The following is an 11,877-nucleotide window of genomic DNA, read 5'->3' as shown; positions in this document are numbered from 1 at the left end:
TGAATTTCGTATTCGTTCAATATTTTGATGAGATGTATGTTGTCTCTCCTCTAGTGGTGTTATGTGAACGTCGACTACATGACACTTCACCATTATTTGGGCCTAGAGGAAGGCATTGGGAAGTAATAAGTAGATGATGGGTTGCTAGAGTGACAGAAGCTTAAACCCTAGTTTATGCGTTGCTTCGTAAGGGGCTGATTTGGATCCATATGTTTCATGCTATGGTTAGGTTTACCTTAATACTTTTGTTGTAGTTGCGGATGCTTGCAATAGAGTTTAATCATAAGTGGGATGCTTGTCCAAGTAAGGGCAGTACCCAAGCACCGGTCCACCCACATACCAAATTATCAAAGTACCGAACGCGAATCATATGAGCGTGATGAAAACTAGCTTGACGATATTCCCATGTGTCCTCGGGAGCGCTTTTCTCTATATAAGATTTTGTCCAGGCTTGTCCTTTGCTACAAAAAGGATTGGGCCACCTTTCTGCACTTTATTTACCTTTGTTACTTGTTGCTCGTTACAAATTATCCTATCACAAAACTATCTGTTACCACTTATTTCAGTACTTGCAGAGAATACCTTGCTGGAAACCGCTTATCATTTCCTTCTGCTCCTCGTTGGGTTCGACACTCTTACTTATCGAAAGCACTACGATAGATCCCCTATACTTGTGGGTCATCAAGACTCTTTTCTGGCGCCGTTGCCGGGGAGTGAAGCACCTTTGGTAGATGGAATTTGGTAAGGAAAAATTTATATAGTGTGCTGAAATTTACTGTCACTTGTTACTATGGAAAGTAATCCTCTGAGGGGCTTGTTCGGGGTATCTTCACCATGACCAGTAGAGCAAAGAGTTGCTTCTCAACCTACTGAACTGCTGGGTTTCGTAGTAATTTCAAAAAAATTCCTACGCACACGCAAGATCATGGTGATGCATAGCAACGAGAGGGGAGAGTGTTGTCTACGTACCCACGCAGACCGACTGCGGAAGCGTTGACACAACGTAGAGGAAGTAGTCGTACGTCTTCGCGATCCAACCGATCAAGCACCGAAACTACGGCACCTCCGAGTTCGAGCACACGTTCAGCTCGATGACGATCCCCGGACTCCGATCCAGCAAAGTGTCGGGGAAGAATTCCGTCAGCACGACGGCGTGGTGACGATCTTGATGCACTATAGCAGCAGGGCTTCGCCTAAACTCCGCTACAGTATTATCGAGGAATATGGTGGCTGGGGACACCGCACACGGGTAAGGAATAGATCACGTGGATCAACTTGTGTGTTCTGGGGTGCCTCTACCTCAGTATATAAAGGACTAGAGGGGGGAGGTTGGCCGGCCACAGGAGGCGCTCCAGGAGAGTCCTACTCCCTCTGGGAGTAGGATTCCCCCCCCCCCCAATCCTAGTTGGAATAGGACTCCTTGAGGGGGGAAAGAGAGAGAGGGGGCCGGCCACCTCTCCTAGTCCTAATAGGACTAGGGGAAGGGGGGAGGAGCACAGCCACCTTGGGCTGTCCCTTTCTCCTTTCCACTAAAGCCCACTAAGGCCCATATAGCTCCCGGGGGGTTCCGGTAACCTTCCCGGTACTCCGGTAAAATCCCGATTTCACCCGGAACACTTCCGATATCCAAACATAGGCTTCCAATATATCAATCTTTACGTCTCGACCATTTCGAGACTCCTCATCATGTCCGTGATCACATCCGGGACTCCGAACAACCTTCGGTACATCAAAATGCATAAACTCATAATATAACTGTCATCGTAACCTTAAGCGTGCGGACCCTACGGGTTCGAGAACAATGTAGACATGACCGAGACACGTCTCCGATCAATAACCAATAGCGGGACCTGGATGCCCATATTGGCTCCTACATATTCTACGAAGATCTTTATCGGTCAGACCGCATAACAACATACGTTGTTCCCTTTGTCATCGGTATGTTACTTGCCCGAGATTCGATCGTCGGTATCCAATACCTAGTTCAATCTCGTTACCGGCAAGTCTCTTTACTCGTTCTGTAATACATCATCTCGCAACTAACTCATTAGTTGCAATGCTTGCAAGGCTTACGTGATGTGCATCACCGAGAGGGCCCAGAGATACCTCTCCGACAGTCGGAGTGACAAAACCTAATCTCAAAATACGCCAACCCGACATGTACCTTTGGAGACACCTGTAGTACTCCTTTATAATCACCCAGTAACGTTGTGACGTTTGGTAGTACCCAAAGTGTTCCTCCGGTAAACGGGAGTTGCATAATCTCATAGTTACAGGAACATGTATAAGTCATGAAGAAAGCAATAGCAACATACTAAACGATCGGGTGCTAAGCTAATGGAATGGGTCATGTCAATCAGATCATTCTCTTAATGATGTGATCCCGTTAATCAAATAACAACTCATTGTTCATGGTTAGGAAACATAACCATCTTTGATTAACGAGCTAGTCAAGTAGAGGCATACTAGTGACACTTTGTTTCTCTATGTATTCACACATGTATTATGTTTCCGGTTAATACAATTCTAGCATGAATAATAAACATTTATCATGATTATAAGGAAATAAATAATAACTTTATTATTGCCTCTAGGGCATATTTCCTTCAGTCTCCCACTTGCACTAGAGTCAATAATCTAGATTACACCATAATGATTCTAACACCCATGGAGCCTTGGTGCTGATCATGTTTTGCTCATGGTAGAGGCTTAGTCAACGGGTCTGCAATATTCAGATCCGTATGTATCTTGCAAATCTCTATGTCTCCCACCTGGACTAGATCCCGGATGGAATTGAAGCGTCTCTTGATGTGCTTGGTTCTCTTGTGAAATCTAGATTCCTTTGCCAAGGCAATTGCACCAGTATTGTCACAAAAGATTTTCATTGGACCCGATGCACTAGGTATGACACCTAGATCGAATATGAACTCCTTCATCCAGACTCCTTCGTTCGCTGCTTCCGAAGCAGCTATGTACTCCGCTTCACATGTAGATCCTGCTACGACGCTTTGTTTAGAACTACACCAACTGACAGCTCCACCGTTTAATGTAAACACGTATCCGGTTTGCGATTTAGAATCGTCCGGATCAGTGTCAAAGCTTGCATCAATGTAACCTTTTACGATGAGCTCTTTGTCACCTCCATATACGAGAAACATATCCTTAGTCCTTTTCAGGTATTTCAGGATGTTCTTGACCGCTGTCCAGTGATCCACTCCTGGATTACTTTGGTACCTCCCTGCTAGACTTATAGCAAGGCACACATCGGGTCTGGTACACAACATTGCATACATGATAGATCCTATGGCTGATGCATAGGGAACATCTTTCATATTCTCTCTATCTTCTGCAGTGGTCGGGCATTGAGTCTTACTCAACTTCACACCTTGTAACACAGGCAAGAATCCTTTCTTTGCTTGATCCATTTTGAACTTCTTCAAAATCTTGTCAAGGTATGTGCTTTGTGAAAGTCCAATTAAGCGTCTTGATCTATCTCTATAGATCTTTATGCCTAATATGTAAGCAGCTTCACCGAGGTCTTTCATTGAAAAACTCTTATTCAAGTATCCCTTTATGCTATCCAGAAATTCTATATCATTTCCAATTAGTAATATGTCATCCACATATAATATCAGAAATGCTACAAAGCTCCCACTCACTTTCTTGTAAATACAGGCTTCTCCGAAAGTCTGTATAAAACCAAATGCTTTGATCACACTATCAAAGCGTTTATTCCAACTCTGAGAGGCTTGCACCAGTCCATAAATGGATCGCTGGAGCTTGCACACTTTGTTAGCTCCTTTTGGATCGACAAAACCTTTTGGTTGCATCATATACAACTCTTCTTCCAGAAATCCATTCAGGAATGCAGTTTTGACATCCATTTGCCAAATTTCATAATCATAAAATGCGGCAATTGCTAACATGATTAGGACGGACTTAAGCATTGCTACGGGTGAGAAGGTCTCATCGTAGTCAATCCCTTGAACTTGCCGAAAACCTTTCGCGACAAGTCGAGCTTTGTAGACAGTAAATTACCATCAGCGTCAGTCTTCTTCTTAAAGATCCATTTATTCTCAATTGCTTGCTGATCATCGGGCAAGTCAACCAAAGTCCATACTTTGTTCTCATACATGGATCCCATCTCAGATTTCATGGCTTCAAGCCACTTTGCGGAATCTGGGCTCACCATCGCTTCTTCATAGTTCGTAGGTTCATCATGATCTAGAAGCATGATTTCCAGAACAGGATTACCGTACCACTCTGGCGCGGATCTTACTCTGGTTGATCTACGAGGTTCAGTAGTATCTTGATCTGAAGTTTCATGACCATCATCATTAGCTTCCTCACTTATTGGTGTAGGTGTCGCAGAAACAGTTTTCTATGATGTACTACTTTCCAATAAAGGAGCAGGTACAGTTACCTCGTCAAGTTCTACTTTCCTCCCACTCACTTCTTTCGAGAGAAACTCCTTCTCTAGAAAGGATCCATTCTTAGCAACGAATGTCTTGCCTTCGGATCTGTGATAGAAGGTGTACCCAACAGTCTCCTTCGGGTATCCTATGAAGACACATTTCTCCGATTTGGGTTCGAGCTTATCAGGTTGAAGCTTTTTCACATAAGCATCGCAGCCCCAAACTTTAAGAAATGACAACTTTGGTTTCTTGCCAAACCACAGTTCATAAGGCGTCGTCTCAACGGATTTTGATGGTGCCCTATTTAACGTGAATGCGGCCGTCTCTAAAGCATAACCCCAAAACGATAGCGGTAAATCAGTAAGAGACATCATAGATCGCACCATATCTAGTAAAGTATGATTACGACGTTCGGACACACCTTTACGCTGTGGTGTTCCGGGTGGCGTGAGTTGCGAAACTATTCCACAATTTTTCAAATGTACACCAAACTCGTAACTCAAATATTCTCCTCCACGATCAGATCGTAGAAACTTTATTTTCTTGTTACGATGATTTTCAACTTCACTCTGAAATTCTTTGAACTTTTCAAATGTTTCAGACTTATGTTTCATTAAGTAGATATACCCATATCTGCTTAAGTCATCTGTGAAGGTGAGAAAATAACGATATCCGCCACGAGCCTCAATATTCATCGGACCACATACATCGGTATGTATGATTTCCAACAAATCTGTTGCTCTCTCCATAGTACCGGAGAACGGTGTTTTAGTCATCTTGCCCATGAGGCACAGTTCGCAAGTACCAAGTGATTCATAATCAAGTGGTTCCAAAAGTCCATCAGTATGGAGTTTCTTCATGCGCTTTACACCGATATGACCTAAACGACAGTGCCACAAATAAGTTGCACTTTCATTATCAACTCTGCATCTTTTGGTTTCAACATTATGAATATGTGTATCACTACTATCGAGATTCATCAAAAATAGGCCACTCTTCAAAGGTGCATGACCATAAAAGATATTACTCATATAAATAGAACAACCATTATTCTCTGATTTAAATGAATAACCGTCTCGCATCAAACAAGATCCAGATATAATGTTCATGCTCAACGCTGGCACCAAACAACAAGTATTTAGGTCTAATATTAATCCCGAAGGTAGATGTAGAGGTAGCGTGCCGACCGCGATCACATCGACTTTGGAACCGTTTCCCACGCGCATTGTCACCTCGTCCTTTGCCAGTGCCCGCTTATTCCGTAGTCCCTGTTTCGAGTTGCAAATATTAGCAACAGAACCAGTATCAAATACCCAGGTGCTACTGCGAGCTCTAGTAAGGTACACATCAATAACATGTATATCACATATACCTTTGTTCACCTTGGCATCCTTCTTATCCGCCAAATACTTGGGGCTGTTACGCTTCCAGTGACCAGTCTGCTTGCAGTAGAAGCACTCAGTTTCAGGCTTAGGTCCAGACTTGGGTTTCTTCTCCTGAGCAGCAACTTGCTTGCTGTTCTTCTTGAAGTTCCCCTTCTTCTTCCCTTTGCCCTTTTTCTTGAAACTAGTGGTCTTGTTAACCATCAACACTTGATGCTCCTTCTTGATTTCTACCTCCGCAGCTTTCAGCATTGCGAAGAGCTCGGGAATAGTCTTGTTCATCCCTTGCATATTATAGTTCATCATGAAGCTCTTGTAGCTTGGTGGCAGTGATTGGAGAATTCTGTCAATGACGCAATCATCCGGAAGATTAACTCCCAATTGAATCAAGTGATTATTATACCCAGACATTTTGAGTATATGCTCACTGACAGAACTGTTCTCCTCCATCTTGCAGCTATAGAACTTATTGGAGACTTCATATCTCTCAATCCGGGCATTTGCTTGAAATATTAACTTCAACTCCTGGAACATCTCACATGCTCCATGACGTTCAAAACGTCGTTGAAGTCCCGATTCTAAGCCGTAAAGCATGGCACACTGAACTATTGAGTAGTCATCAGCTTTGCTCTGCCAGACGTTCATAACATCCGGCGTTGCTCCTGCAGCAGGCCTGGCACCCAGCGGTGCTTCCAGGACGTAATTCTTCTGTGCAGCAATGAGGATAATCCTCAAGTTACGGACCCAATCTGTGTAATTGCTACCATCATCTTTCAACTTTGCTTTCTCAAGGAACGCATTAAAATTCAACGGAACAACAGCTCGAGCCATCTATCTACAATCAAACATAAACAAGCAAGATACTAATCAGGTACTAAGTTTCATGATAAATTTAAGTTCAGTTAATCAAATTAATTAAAGAACTCCCACTTAGATATACATCCCTCTAATCCTCTAAGTGATTACGTGATCCAAATCAACTAAACCATAACCGATCATCACGTGAGATGGAGTAGTTTTCAATGGTGAACATCGTTATGTTGATCATATCTACTATATGATTCACGCTCGACCTTTCGGTCTCCGTGTTCCGAGGCCATATCTGCATATGCTAGGCTCGTCAAGTTTAACCTGAGTATTCTGCGTGTGCAAAACTGGCTTGCACCCGTTGTAGATGGACGTAGAGCTTATCACACCCGATCATCACGTGGTGTCTGGGCACGACGAACTTTGGCAACGGTGCATACTCAGGGAGAACACTTCTTGATAATTTAGTGAGAGATCATCTTATAATGCTACCGTCAATCAAAGCAAGATAAGATGCATAAAAGGATAAACATCACATGCAATCAATATAAGTGATATGATATGGCCATCATCATCTTGTGCTTGTGATCTCCATCTCCGAAGCACCGTCGTGATCACCATCGTCACCGGCGCGACACCTTGATCTCCATCGTAGCATCGTTGTCGTCTCGCCAATATTATGCTTCCACGACTATCACTACCGCTTAGTAATAAAGTAAAGCATTACATCGCGATTGCATTGCATACAATAAAGCGACAACCATATGGCTCCTGCCAGTTGCCGATAACTTGGTTACAAAACATGATCATCTCATACAATAAAATTTAGCATCATGCCTTGACCATATCACATCACAACATGCCCTGCAAAACCAAGTTAGACGTCCTCTACTTTGCTGTTGCAAGTTTTACGTGGCTGCTACGGGCTTAAGCAAGAACCAATCTCACCTACGCATCAAAACCACAATGATAGTTTGTCAAATAGACTCCGTTTTAACCTTCGCAAGGACCGAGCGTAGCCACACTTGGTTCAACTAAAGTTGGACACACAGTCGCCTGCAAGCCACCTGTGTGCAAAGCACGTTGGGGGAACCGGTCTCGCGTAAGCGTACGCGTAATGTTGGTCTGGGTCGTCTCGTCCAACAATACCGCCGAACCAAGTATGACATGCTGGTAGGCAGTATGACTTATATCGCCCACAACTCACTTGTGTTCTACTCGTGCATATAACATCAACATAAATAACCTAGGCTCGGATGCCACTGCTGGGTTTCGTAGTAATTTCAAAAAAATTCCTACGCACACACAAGATCATGGTGATGCATAGCAACGAGAGGGGAGAGTGTTGTCTACGTACCCACACAGACCGACTGCGGAAGCGTTGACACAACGTAGAGGAAGTAGTCGTACATCTTCGCGATCCAACCGATCAAGCACCGAAACTACGGCACCTCCGAGTTCGAGCACACGTTCAGCTCGATGATGATCCCCGGACTCCGATCCAGAAAAGTGTCGGGGAAGAATTCCGTCAGCACGACGGCGTGGTGACGATCTTGATGCACTATAGCAGCAGGGCTTCGCCTAAACTCCGCTACAGTATTATCGAGGAATATGGTGGCTGGGGGCACCGCACACGGCTAAGGAATAGATCACGTGGATCAACTTGTGTGTTCTGGGTGCCTCTACCTCAGTATATAAAGGACTAGAGGGGGGAGGCTGGCCGGCCACAGGAGGCGCGCCAGGAGAGTCCTACTCCCTCTGGGAGTAGGATTCCCCCCCCCCCCCCCAATCCTAGTTGGAATAGGACTCCTTGAGGGGGGAAAGAGAGAGAGGGGGCCGGCCACCTCTCCTAGTCCTAATAGGACTAGGGGAAGGGGGAGGCGCACAGCCACCTTGGGCTGTCCCTTTCTCCTTTCCACTAAAGCCCACTAAGGCCCATATAGCTCCCGGGGGGTTCCGGTAACCTTCCCAGTACTCCGGTAAAATCCCGATTTCACCCGGAACACTTCCGATATCCAAACATAGGCTTCCAATATATCAATCTTTACGTCTCGACCATTTCGAGACTCCTCGTCATGTCCGTGATCACATCCGGGACTCCGAACAACCTTCGGTACATCAAAATGCATAAACTCATAATATAAGTGTCATCGTAACCTTAAGCGTGCGGACCCTACGGGTTCGAGAACAATGTAGACATGACCGAGACACGTCTCCGGTCAATAACCAATAGCGGGACCTGGATGCCCATATTGGCTCCTACATATTCTACGAAGATCTTTATCGGTCAGACCGCATAACAACATACGTTGTTCCCTTTGTCATCGGTATGTTACTTGCCCGAGATTCGATCGTCGGTATCCAATACCTAGTTCAATCTCGTTACCGGCAAGTCTCTTTACTCGTTCTGTAATACATCATCTCGCAACTAACTCATTAGTTGCAATGCTTGCAAGGCTTACGTGATGTGCATCATTGAGAGGGCCCAGAGATACCTCTCCGACAGTCGGAGTGACAAAACCTAATCTCGAAATACGCCAACCCAACATGTACCTTTGGAGACACCTGTAGTACTCCTTTATAATCACCCAGTAACGTTGTGACATTTGGTAGTACCCAAAGTGTTCCTCCGGTAAACGGGAGTTGCATAATCTCATAGTTACAGGAACATGTATAAGTCATGAAGAAAGCAATAGCAACATACTAAACGATCGGGTGCTAAGCTAATGGAATGGGTCATGTCAATCAGATCATTCTCTTAATGATGTGATCCCGTTAATCAAATAACAACTCATTGTTCATGGTTAGGAAACATAACCATCTTTGATTAACGAGCTAGTCAAGTAGAGGCATACTAGTGACACTTTGTTTCTCTATGTATTCACACATGTATTATGTTTCCGGTTAATACAATTCTAGCATGAATAATAAACATTTATCATGATTATAAGGAAATAAATAATAACTTTATTATTGCCTCTAGGGCATATTTCCTTCATGAACCTACTGAAAATGAAAATGAAAATGTCTGCTTTGAAATTCCTTCGGGTATGATAGAAAAAATGCTAGCTAATCCTTTTTTAGGAGATGGAACAAAACATCGTGATGAGCATCTAATATATGTGGATGAAGTTTGTGGATTATTTAATCTTGCAGGTGTACCCGGAGATGTTGTGAAGAAGAAGGTCTTCCCTTTATGTTTGAAGGGATAGACATCGACATGGTATAGGCTATGTGATGATATGAGGTCTTGTAATTACAAACAATTGAAATTGGAATTTCATCAGAAGTTTTATCCTATGCATCTTGTTCATCGTGATCGCAATTACATATATAATTTTTGGCCTTGCAAAGGAGAAAGCATCGCTCAAGCTTGGGGGAGGCTTAAATCAATGTTATATTCATGCCCCAATCATGAGCTCTCAAGAAATCAAAATTTTTATGCTCGGCTTTTTGATAACAATCGCACCATGCTTGATACTTCTTGTGTTGGCTCTTTTATGATGAAGACTATTGAATTCAAATGGGATTTATTGGAAAGAATTAAACGCAACTCCGAAGATTGGGACCTCGACAAAGGTAAGGAGTCAGGTATGACACCTAGTTTTGATTGTGTTAAATATTTTATGGATACCGATGCTTTCCGTAAATTTAGCACTAAATATGGACTTGACTCTGAGATAGTAGCTTCTTTCTGTGAATCTTTTTCTACTTATGTTGATCTCCCCAAGGAGAGGTGGTTTAAATATCATCCTCCCATAGAAGTAAAAGTAGCTGCACCTATTAAAGTTGAAGAAAAGATTGTCACTTATAATGATCCTATTGTTCCTACTGCTTATGTTGAGAAACCACCTTTCCCTATTAGGATAAAGGATCATGCTAAAGCTTCAACTGTAGTTCGTAAAAGCAATATTAAAACATATACACCTCCCAAGGAAGTTAAAGTTGAACCTAATATTGCTATTGTTAAAGATCTCTTGTCTGATAATATTGATGGGCGTGTTATTTATTTCTGTGATGAAACTGCTAGAATTGCTAAACCGTGTGCTAAAGATAAACCTAGACCTGTGGTAGGCATGCCTGCCATTTCTGTTAAAATAGGAGATCATTGTTATCATGGCTTATGTGATATGGATGCTAGTGCTAGCGCAATACCTCATTCCTTATACAAAGAAATTATGCATGATATTGCACCTGCTGAGATAGAAGATATTGATGTCACAATTAAACTTGCCAATAGAGATACTATTTCACCAATGGAAATTGTTAGAGATGTTGAAGTCTTGTGTGGGAAAACTAAATATCCTGCTAATTTTCTTGTTCTTGGTTCCCCACAAGATAGCTTTTGTCCCATTATATTTGGTAGACCCTTCCTGAACACTGTTAATGCTACCATAGATTGCAAAAGGGATGTTGTTACTATCGGTTTAGATGATATGACTCATGAATTTAATTTCTCTAAATTTAGTAGACAACACCGTGAAGAAGAATTACCTAGTAAGGATGAAATTATTGGTCTTTCTTCTATTGCCGTATCTCCTAGTGATCCTTTAGAACAATACTTGCTAGACCATGAAAATGATATGTTTATGAATGAAAGAAGGGAATTAGATGAAGTATTCTTTAAATAGGAACCTATTCTGAAAAACAATTTACCTGTTGAAATCCTAGGGGATCCTCCTCCACCCAAGGGTGATCCCGTGTTTGAACTTAAACCGCTACCTGATACTCTTAAATATGCTTATCTTGATGAGAAAAAGATGTATCCTGTTATTATTAGTGCTAACCTTTCGGAGCATGAGGAAGAGAGATTATTGAAAACACTGAAGAAGCACCGTGCTGCTATTGGGTATACTCTTGATGATCTTGAGGGCATTAGTCCCACTCTATGTCAAAATAAAATTAATTTGGAAGAAGATGCTAAACCAGTTCGTGATCATCAACGACGACTGAATCCTAAAATGAAAGAAGTGGTAAGAAAGGAAATACTAAAGCTCCTTGAGGCAGGTATAATTTATCCCGTTGCTGATAGTCAGTGGGTAAGCCCTGTCCATTGTGTCCCTAAGAAGGGAGGTATTACTGTTGTTCCTAATGATAAAGATGAATTGATCCCTCAAAGAATTATTACAGGTTATAGGATGGTAATTGATTTCCGTAAATTAAATAAGGCTACTAAAAAGGATCATTACCCCTTACCTTTTATCGATCAAATGCTAGAAAGATTATCCAAACATACACATTTTTGCTTTCTAGATGGTTATTCTGGTTTCTCT

The sequence above is a fragment of the Triticum urartu genome, chromosome 4A (genome assembly GCF_056163025.1).
Source record: "Triticum urartu cultivar PI428250 chromosome 4A, HENAU_Tu73, whole genome shotgun sequence".
Classification (NCBI taxonomy): Eukaryota; Viridiplantae; Streptophyta; class Magnoliopsida; order Poales; family Poaceae; genus Triticum; species Triticum urartu.
Note: the sequence above shows the minus strand (reverse complement) of the source record.